Source organism: Ambystoma mexicanum, chromosome 11 (assembly GCF_040938575.1).
Source record: "Ambystoma mexicanum isolate Mex_15411 chromosome 11, UKY_AmexF1_1, whole genome shotgun sequence".
NCBI classification, from domain to species: domain Eukaryota; kingdom Metazoa; phylum Chordata; class Amphibia; order Caudata; family Ambystomatidae; genus Ambystoma; species Ambystoma mexicanum.
This window is the reverse complement of record NC_090934.1, coordinates 74,151,562-74,160,345: the sequence shown is the minus strand read 5'-3', so window position 1 is coordinate 74,160,345 and position 8,784 is coordinate 74,151,562. Positions and strand designations below refer to the sequence as shown.

At 45.1% G+C, this 8,784-nt stretch overlaps 1 pseudogene; it reads left to right on the top strand.

The window, feature by feature from the left end:
• Nucleotides 1–3,902: 3,902 nt before the first annotated feature.
• LOC138505358 (U6 spliceosomal RNA) lies at nucleotides 3,903–3,990 on the top strand (annotated as a pseudogene).
• The last annotated feature ends 4,794 nt before the right edge of the window (nucleotides 3,991–8,784 follow it).

Sequence of the window (8,784 nt, the reverse complement as noted above, 5' to 3'; positions counted from 1 at the left end):
ATTCAGTTGCTCTCTGCATCGCTCTGCACGCAGGATGAGATGTTGAACTCCAAACTGTTGTAGCAGCTAAAGCAGTCCACTTTGCAACAAGGATTTTTAGGTTGCTTGCAACTCCACTCAGCTGCACTCTGCGTCGCTGCGTGCCCGGGATGAGATTTTGAACTCCAAACTGGTGTAGTAGCTAAAGCTAAAGCAGGCCAGCTGTCAAAAAAGGCTTTTCAGGTTGCTTGCATCTCCACTCAGTTGCACTCCACGGCGCTTTGCACCTCGGATGAGATGTTGAACTCTAGACTGGTGTAGTAGCTGAAGCAGTTCCTCAAGCAACAAAGCTCCACATGTTGTTTGCACGTATACTCAGCATCTTTTCAGCACGTGTTAACATGAAATTGTGCTTTCAAATGTACTCCTTCCTTTTGTTTCTAAGAGGGTCTTTTCTGCACCATATTCAACTCACCTGGACTTACGCTTCCTGCCTCTATGCAATTGTAAACAAAAAACTGCTTCGTACGTCTTTTTCTTTTTATTCTAATTTCCCAATTTTGATTTTGTAACCAAAATGTAATTGCTTGTATTATACAGTTTCCTTATTCATGCATCCCCTCCACCGCTCTTTCTTTTACCTTAAAGCCAGTTTTGTTATACAAGCTCATTGTGATTAGTGATACTATGCAATGTTACATTATGTCCAGTTTTGTTATACAAGCTCATTGTGATTAGTGATACTATGCAATGTTACATTATGTCCAGTTTTGTTATACAAGCTCATTGTGATTAGTGATACTATGCAATGTTACATTATGTCCAGTTTTGTTATACAAGCTCATGGTGATTAGTGATACTATGCAATGTTACATTATGTCCCGTTTTGTTATACAAGCTCATTGTGATTAGTGATACTATGCAATGTTACATTATGTCCAGTTTTGTTATACAAGCTCATTGTGATTAGTGATACTATGCAATGCTACATTATGTCCAGTTTTGTTATACAAGCTCATTGTGATTAGTGATACTATGCAATGCTACATTATGTCCAGTTTTGTTATTCAAGCTCATTGTGATTAGTGATACTATGCAATGCTACATTATGTCCAGTATGTTATTCAAGCTCATTGTGATTAGTGATACTATGCAATGTTACATTATGTCCAGTTTTGTTATACAAGCTCATTGTGATTAGTGATACTATGCAATGTTACATTATGTCCAGTTTTGTTATTCAAGCTCATTGTGATTAGTGATACTATGCAATGTTACATTATGTCCAGTTTTGTTATATTAGCTCATTGTGATTAGTGATACTATGCAATGTTACATTATGTCCAGTTTTGTTATATTAGCTCATTGTGATTAGTGATACTATGCAATGTTACATTATGTCCAGTTTTGTTATTCAAGCTCATTGTGATTAGTGATACTATGCAATGTTACATTATGTCCAGTTTTGTTATTCAAGCTCATTGTGATTAGTGATACTATGCAATGTTACATTATGTTCAGTTTTGTTATACAAGCTCATTGTGATTAGTGATACTATGCAATGTTACATTATGTCCAGTTTTGTTATACAAGCTCATTGTGATTAGTGATACTATGCAATGTTACATTATGTCCAGTTTTGTTATTCAAGCTCATTGTGATTAGTGATACTATGCAATGTTACATTATGTCCAGTTTTGTTATACAAGCTCATTGTGATTAGTGATACTATGCAATGTTACATTATGTCCAGTTGTGTTATTCAAGCTCATTGTGATTAGTGATACTATGCAATGTTACATTATGTCCAGTTTTGTTATTCAAGCTCATTGTGATTAGTGATACTATGCAATGTTTCATTATGTCCAGTTTTGTTATACAAGCTCATTGTGATTTTTGCCACTTATTGTGACTCCCAAAAGCCATCCACTTTTTCAAGGGTCTCCCCTGGGATGTTCCATCTCATCTTTTCACTCTGTTGGTGGGTCTTCTCCAGGATCATTATTGTTGACTTCTTCGCATTAATCGCCAGGTCGTTTTCTTGTAAATAGGCGTGCAAGCCTACTCATTTACGTTGTAGGCCAACTGCCACTAATATGATTCGATGTTTTGTTTTGAACCCCAAGATAACTGCAGCCCAGTTTTTGAAGGGTGCCTCCCACACTATCATAACCATTGGCCTAAGCATTTGTTTTGTTTCAATTAACTCTGCCTATCAATAACACCCAGGCCTGGTGGGAGGCCTGAAAGCCTGCGCCAAAGACATGCTCAAATCACTCGAGCATCTGCACAGAAGGGTGCCTGGTTGCCACAGCATGCACACGGGTTCACATCTCCCCACTGCTCTCTGCGGGCCCTATGCCTCTCTGTCCCCAGGCAAAGCCTCTAAGCGAAAAAAAAGGTGTCTTTTGCCGAGCACATCTCGAGTCCCCAGAACAGATCACATTGTGCACTGATTTCGTGTCCTCCAAACGCAGTTCAGAGGATCCCAAATGCTTTGGGGCGCACCCTTTTTTTCTGCATTAGAAAATCAGGGCTGAACATGCATCCCTGATTTCACAAAACATCCTCCTTCTCAGCAGGGAGTCACTCACTGTCTGTGTCATCGACACCCTCCTCCTCCTGTTTTCTTTTTTTTTTTTTCTGCAAACTAAGTTCTGGATACGATATGATAGGTTATTTATAAGCGCGGACCCAGGGATCGAACCTGTGTTGCTTAGTGTCGTTTTGGGCTTAAAGCAAGCATGTCGCCCCTGTGCTGCGCTCCCGGGACTCTGGCAGGCACATAATTCCCCAATTTCTAGATAAGCAGAGGTGCTCTAGTTTGGCGACAGGGTGCACTGTAAAGGCCAGGCAGTTGACCTGTCATTTGCATGAGCATTTCGAATGACAAGATGCAGGAAACCAACACACTGCATTTGCTGTGCTGCAGTGCAACTCTGTGCTGGCCATTGCATTGTGGCGCAGCCGTCCCCAATGCAACGTGACGTGTTTTTGCATTAGGTCAATATCTGCTTCGGTGCCGCTTCCGGTGCAACGGTGTTCCACATCCGGGCACAGTTTCCATGTTTTGGAATGCAGAGAAGGTTCTGTTTTAGGGAGGAAGAGGAGCGAGGCTTACTAGGTCTAGAAAAGTTCAATTCTGTGAACAGGTTTGGTGGAAGCAAGCCGGAAATCGAGATGGATGGAGTCGCTTTTTGAGTCACAGCGCGTGAGTGGGTGCTTCTCACAGCAGGAACGTAAACGCTTGCTTCATGTGCCCTGGTGGAAGGGAGCGCGTGGGCGGTCTGAGAAAGATAAAACACGCATCGCGTGCCCAAGGAAGTGGGTGTTTTAATAAATAAGGCTGGGGTGATATCATTTGTGCACGTCAGGGCGAGTAAACAGAAGGCTGATGAAAGGAGAAAAACAGCACTGGCGCTGTCAGGACGTGCAGACTCTTGGCACTGTGCACTGAAGGGATCTCGTTGCTTAGTGTTGACGCTGCGTGTCATTTGCCCTAACCACGCAACGGGTATCTAAGCGCTAGCAGACCTTAAACTGGACTAGATCATTTCCAGGGGGTGAATGTTGTGACCCATCAAAACAGAAGAGTCCATTATTCACTTTAAAGGGTGTTTTACTGAATGACTGACTATAAGACATGCATAACCTTTAGAATTGTGGATATTATGATGTTCCCATAATGCTCTTTGCTTTTATGTAAATTGTCATGATTGGATTCTATGAAGAGATTTTGGCCCCGATTCATGGAAATATTTGCGCGGAAACTAGGGTACTTGTGTCGAATTGCGTGCAAAATACCGTTTGTTGATTCATGGATTCAAATGCGCAGGATAATCCTTGGACTTGCGTGGATGTCGCGTAGGCTCGGTACGTCTCTGCGAGCGGCTGAATGCCGTGCACAAGACTCCACGCAGGGCATGTTCTTGGTAGTATATATACTAAAATTGGAACGATACAGAGAAGATCAGCTTGGCCCCTGCGCAAGGATGATACGCATGGCCAAGACCTGTGCAGAGGGCGGAGTATGTAGCGGAACTCAGAAAATGTGAAGGAACAAGGGAAAAAGTGTCCGTTATGAGGAACGGGTTGCAAGCAGTCCATGGCATGCCTACAAATTCACACAGCAAAGCGTCTTCATGGATTTGGCCACTCAACCTCTCGCTTGTGAAATGCCCATGCAAATCCCTCGATCTCTCCGCCATCCGAAGGCAGGTGTCAGTACAATTGTGCATAGGATTCCCAGCGTGGAGATGAGTTTGAATGTTGGATTTAGGGGTGCATGCACACAGACAGGGTTCCGATCGTACTTAGGGGTGCGCGTACGCAGCATAGTGGGGTGCGGGGACGGTTAACAGGGGTTCTCACGTAGATATTCCGAGTTACACCCGAGATATACCCGAATTATACCCGAGTTACAAAGCGTCATACGCATTCTGTCAGGGTGCCGGCAACAATTATGGGGGCCCCTGTGCAGGGTACCTCGAGATGCAGGCCTGCTTGCAGGGGACCCTACGCACTGTTTGAAGGGTGCGTGTATTCGCACCAGGGCGAGCGTGCACATGTAGTTGGTGTGGCTGTTTATACTTTGCATGGAGGTGTGCCAGGGGCGTTCCGGGTGCAACATACAGTTACTTTGCACTCTTCCATGAATACCTGGTGAACGCATTTTTTATTTTGCGTGCAGGTTTGTGCAGTGTCATTCTCGGCACGCTGCAAATGCGGTAGAAATCCGTACTTTTCCATAAATCAGGCCCACTTTGTGGCACAACCTAGCCGGGGGCCACACCCTTGGCACTGCGCCCTCCTTCCCGCAGCCCTGCCCCTCCAAAGAGGTGACAGTCCCCCAGTACATTTTTCCATTTTCAGCACTGCTTCAAACCTCATGTATATGCTTAGTTTACACGGACGGATGAAATCTTATGCTCCTGACATATGCAGAGAAATGGTATTTCTTTAATTTTAATAATTTGTAGTTTTCTGACTGACATTTTTGTCCTTTTTAAATATGCAGATTTAACTGCATTTTATGAACTCTGTTTTTAGGTAATATTGAACTCAGTTTTCAATTAGAATTTATTTTGGGGTCTTTTGGGGTTTCCCCATGTTTTTGTTTTAAGTGTTTTTTTCTATGTTAATTATTATCTATTTGTTTTTATATGTACTAGTGAAATGTTTGTTAATTTTACAAACCATATCACAATAAAACAAAATGCAAAGATCAACCTGCTTTGCAGGTTGTGCCTGGGTAGTTTAGGAAGAACATCAACCCTCGAGCTCTCTTACTTGGCATCAGTGTCATATCTTATAAGGCATTAGTTCCTGGTCTACTATTACACATCAGTGACCATGTGTTCCTGCACACTGGCAGTGGTGCATCGCCAAACAAACTGTCTGGGACCATCGACTGGTGAACTCCATATTTGGAAATACTGTGTCAGAGAGTTGGGCACTAATTTGACTGTAACACAGGGAATGCACTTGGGAAATGTGGCAATGCTCACTGGAGATGTGGGGTTAGCATCTTTGCATCTGCAGATGTTAATGTTGAGGGATCATGGGACAAGTAGTCACAAACAACTGGAGAGCCGCTGTTTGCAGAGTCCTGCAGTTGAGATACGGCACAAGGACCCAGTGCTATGACACAATGTGTATCTGTAGGTACACCGTAGTAGGATCCTGTGCTATCACACAGTGTAGAGATGTCACAGGTACAATCCTGTGGTATCACACATGGTAGAGACACCACAGTTGGTTCCTGTGCTATCACGCACTGTAGAGATGTAGCAAGTACAATCCTGTGTATCACACACGGTAGAGACACCACACTACGATCCTATGGTACCACACACTGTAGAGGTGGTACATTGGCATCCTGTGGTATTACACATGGCACAGATACCACACTAGGATGCTGTGGTACTGAACACTATAGAAAGGCCATCGTAGGATCCTGTGGTACCACACATTGTGTAGGTAATACATTTGAAGAGGGGGTTCCTGGAATGGCCCTCATGTCCCCTATGTGAATATTAGCCTGAAGGATGAGAAACAAACTCACTGTTTGGCCAATCACCAGGCGTGCCGGGTGTATTCCACAAATGCAAATAGATATTCTCTCAGACGACCCTTTAACCCTTATGCAGTTGATGGTTTTGAAGAGACAGGTGCCTCATCGATGGATCAGGTTGACTGATGACAAGATCCAGCCATGATGATGTCACCAGTGACAACACGACATAGCAGCGTCAGTCACGAAGCACACTCACACACTTACACGAAGATACGCAGATACACACACACACATACATAAAGAACATGCTTTACACCATCTATAGATAGATAACAGATACATGTACATACTGTCATTAGCTGTTCCTTTTCATTAGCCAAATGCATAAACGCAAGAAGGCAAAGCATACATGGACCAAGCTTGCAATCGCTTTACCGCAACTAATCCTAAGGAGCTACGGGAAGGTTTAAGGTACCTATAGAGATCTAACACGACTAACCTCTAAGAAGATATTAGGACATGTAGGGAAACCATATAATGACTGTAGGGAATACACATAAAACCACAGGCCTCAAATACATGAAGTGCGAGCCAAGGACAAAGAATGGGGGGGGAGATTCCAGAGTTGGGAGGAGGTGAGCCACCTAGGAAATACAGAATAAAATCCTCATAACTGTAGACAGAAAGGCTCAGCTTTCTGGTCCTCTCATAGATGACCCAGCAGAGCCGACCAATGGCCATCTACTCATGGTGGGAATAGGAGCTGTTTCCAGCAAAGCAGACAAGATTGATACATGCATTATCCACCAAAAACTGCAACCTGCAGGCACTCTCCCAGGCTAGGTGAGCAGACCATTGGCATCAATGGGGACAAATAGGGCTTCATTCTAAGTTTGCTGGATCAGAAACAAGGGTGCCGGTAAGCTCACCGGCACCCTTGTTTCTGGACTGGCAAACTACATGTCTGCTTGCTTTGGCCACTGTGCCTGACAGGTCAGACCCTGCCGGGCACTGTGGCCACGGTAGTCAGACTGTTCATGAAAGCCCTGGCACTTTTAGCAATGGTGCCAGTGCTTCCGAGTCCCCACTCCCGTAGAGTCCTTCAAGACTCTATGGGAATGGGGACTTACGTTTTACAGGCACCTGACTTCCCGGGCCACCGGACTTGTAAGAGCCGGAGGCACCGGAAAGTCAGGGACTGGTTAAAATATTACGAGGCGGTGGAAACCTGCTGGTAGCACGGCAGGTTTACCGCCGGACTCGTAATGAAGCTCATAGTCTTTCTCGTTAACTTGAAAAAGTACACCGAGCACTGTGAACAGAACGGGGTCGCAGGCCTGGGAGGACTCGCTCCAGCCAATCCAGATGCTCAGATCATGGGGTGGTGTAGAATTTTGCATGGGCCAATAGTCATTGTGTGACCCTGCAACAAAGTAATAGATAGTATTTGGGGGAGTCTCAGGCGAAGCCACCTGACATGGTGGACCAATAGGATGACTAATATATGGGACTTCTATAGGTAATACCACCTGAGCTACCCAATGGGAATGCTCCGTAGGTTTGGAGATGGTGTTAATGTTTGTGCGTCACCATGATACTAAGTGGAAGGAAAGGTCGCCTGGGCACCCTTCCCCTCCATTCCCGTCCCCACACGCACACCATGTTCGTCCCCCCGGCTTGCAATGCACCCCTGGCCAAAGGTGCTGGGCAGCCTCGGGACGACGCATACAGGTGCGACTCCAATAAGTAGTTTTATTACCAACTCCATTTTGTACAAACATCAACTCCATTTTGTAAAGAGCCCCAGTAGGTTTCACAGAAATGCTGGCCTGCAGGCCTGCACCTCTCCCCTGGGGCCACGCACCTTCTGCCTGTTAATCCCCCCACCTCCTCCTCTCCGGTGTCTATGCGACTGTCCTGTTCCCGCGAAAAGCTGGGCGAGAAAGGCTACAAATAAAACATTGTATCTCGTGCCTTCCTGCCCTGCAAATGACCGGGCCAAGGCCTGGTCCTAGAAAAAACCTATCCATCTCCACAAACCAGCGCCGCACTCAATGACCCAACTCAAAGGATATACTATTCAGGCAGCCTTTACCCTCACCTCCTCTTTGATGTAACAGATGCCTGCCCCACAACTGCATGCCACCAAGATTCACCCCTGATACTAATCCGCCTGTAACCATATATTTTCCTTCTGTACTCACGTGTGATGAAGTTGTTTGTATAAGATCCAAAGAGATGTTTGACGGATGTATTAGCTAATTGACTATAGTAGATAAGATATTTGGGCCCACGTGTCTCTGTTTCAAGATGTAGATCCATTGTCTTTATGTAATATCAGCACATGTGAAGATGGCAAATTTAAAAAGGGATTATGTGTCATGGTGCAAAATGTGAGGCCCATGGAGCCGACGTAAATAGAGTCATCCTGCAGTAGAGTGGACATTGTCACACTCATATATTTAACATATGAACATCTGGTCCAAGGTAAAACCAAACCTCCTCCCCTAACCCCTGCAGAAGAGGCCATGAAAACTTGTTTGAACTCCATTTTATTGTGTGTTTTAAACTCCGCTATTTTGAATTAGGCCACACTCTATCTGCCCCAGGGCTATCTCACCCTCCCTGCAGCGCCGCACACCTTTTCCTCTCCCTGCGACTATGCTTCTGCTGGCCCATTTCTCACGGATGTCCCAGCGCAACAAATGTATCCTCCCATCCCTCCACTGGGCCCGCACGGAGCATTCACCCCCACACCCCCTGACAGAGATGCCCCCCCCATACCTTTC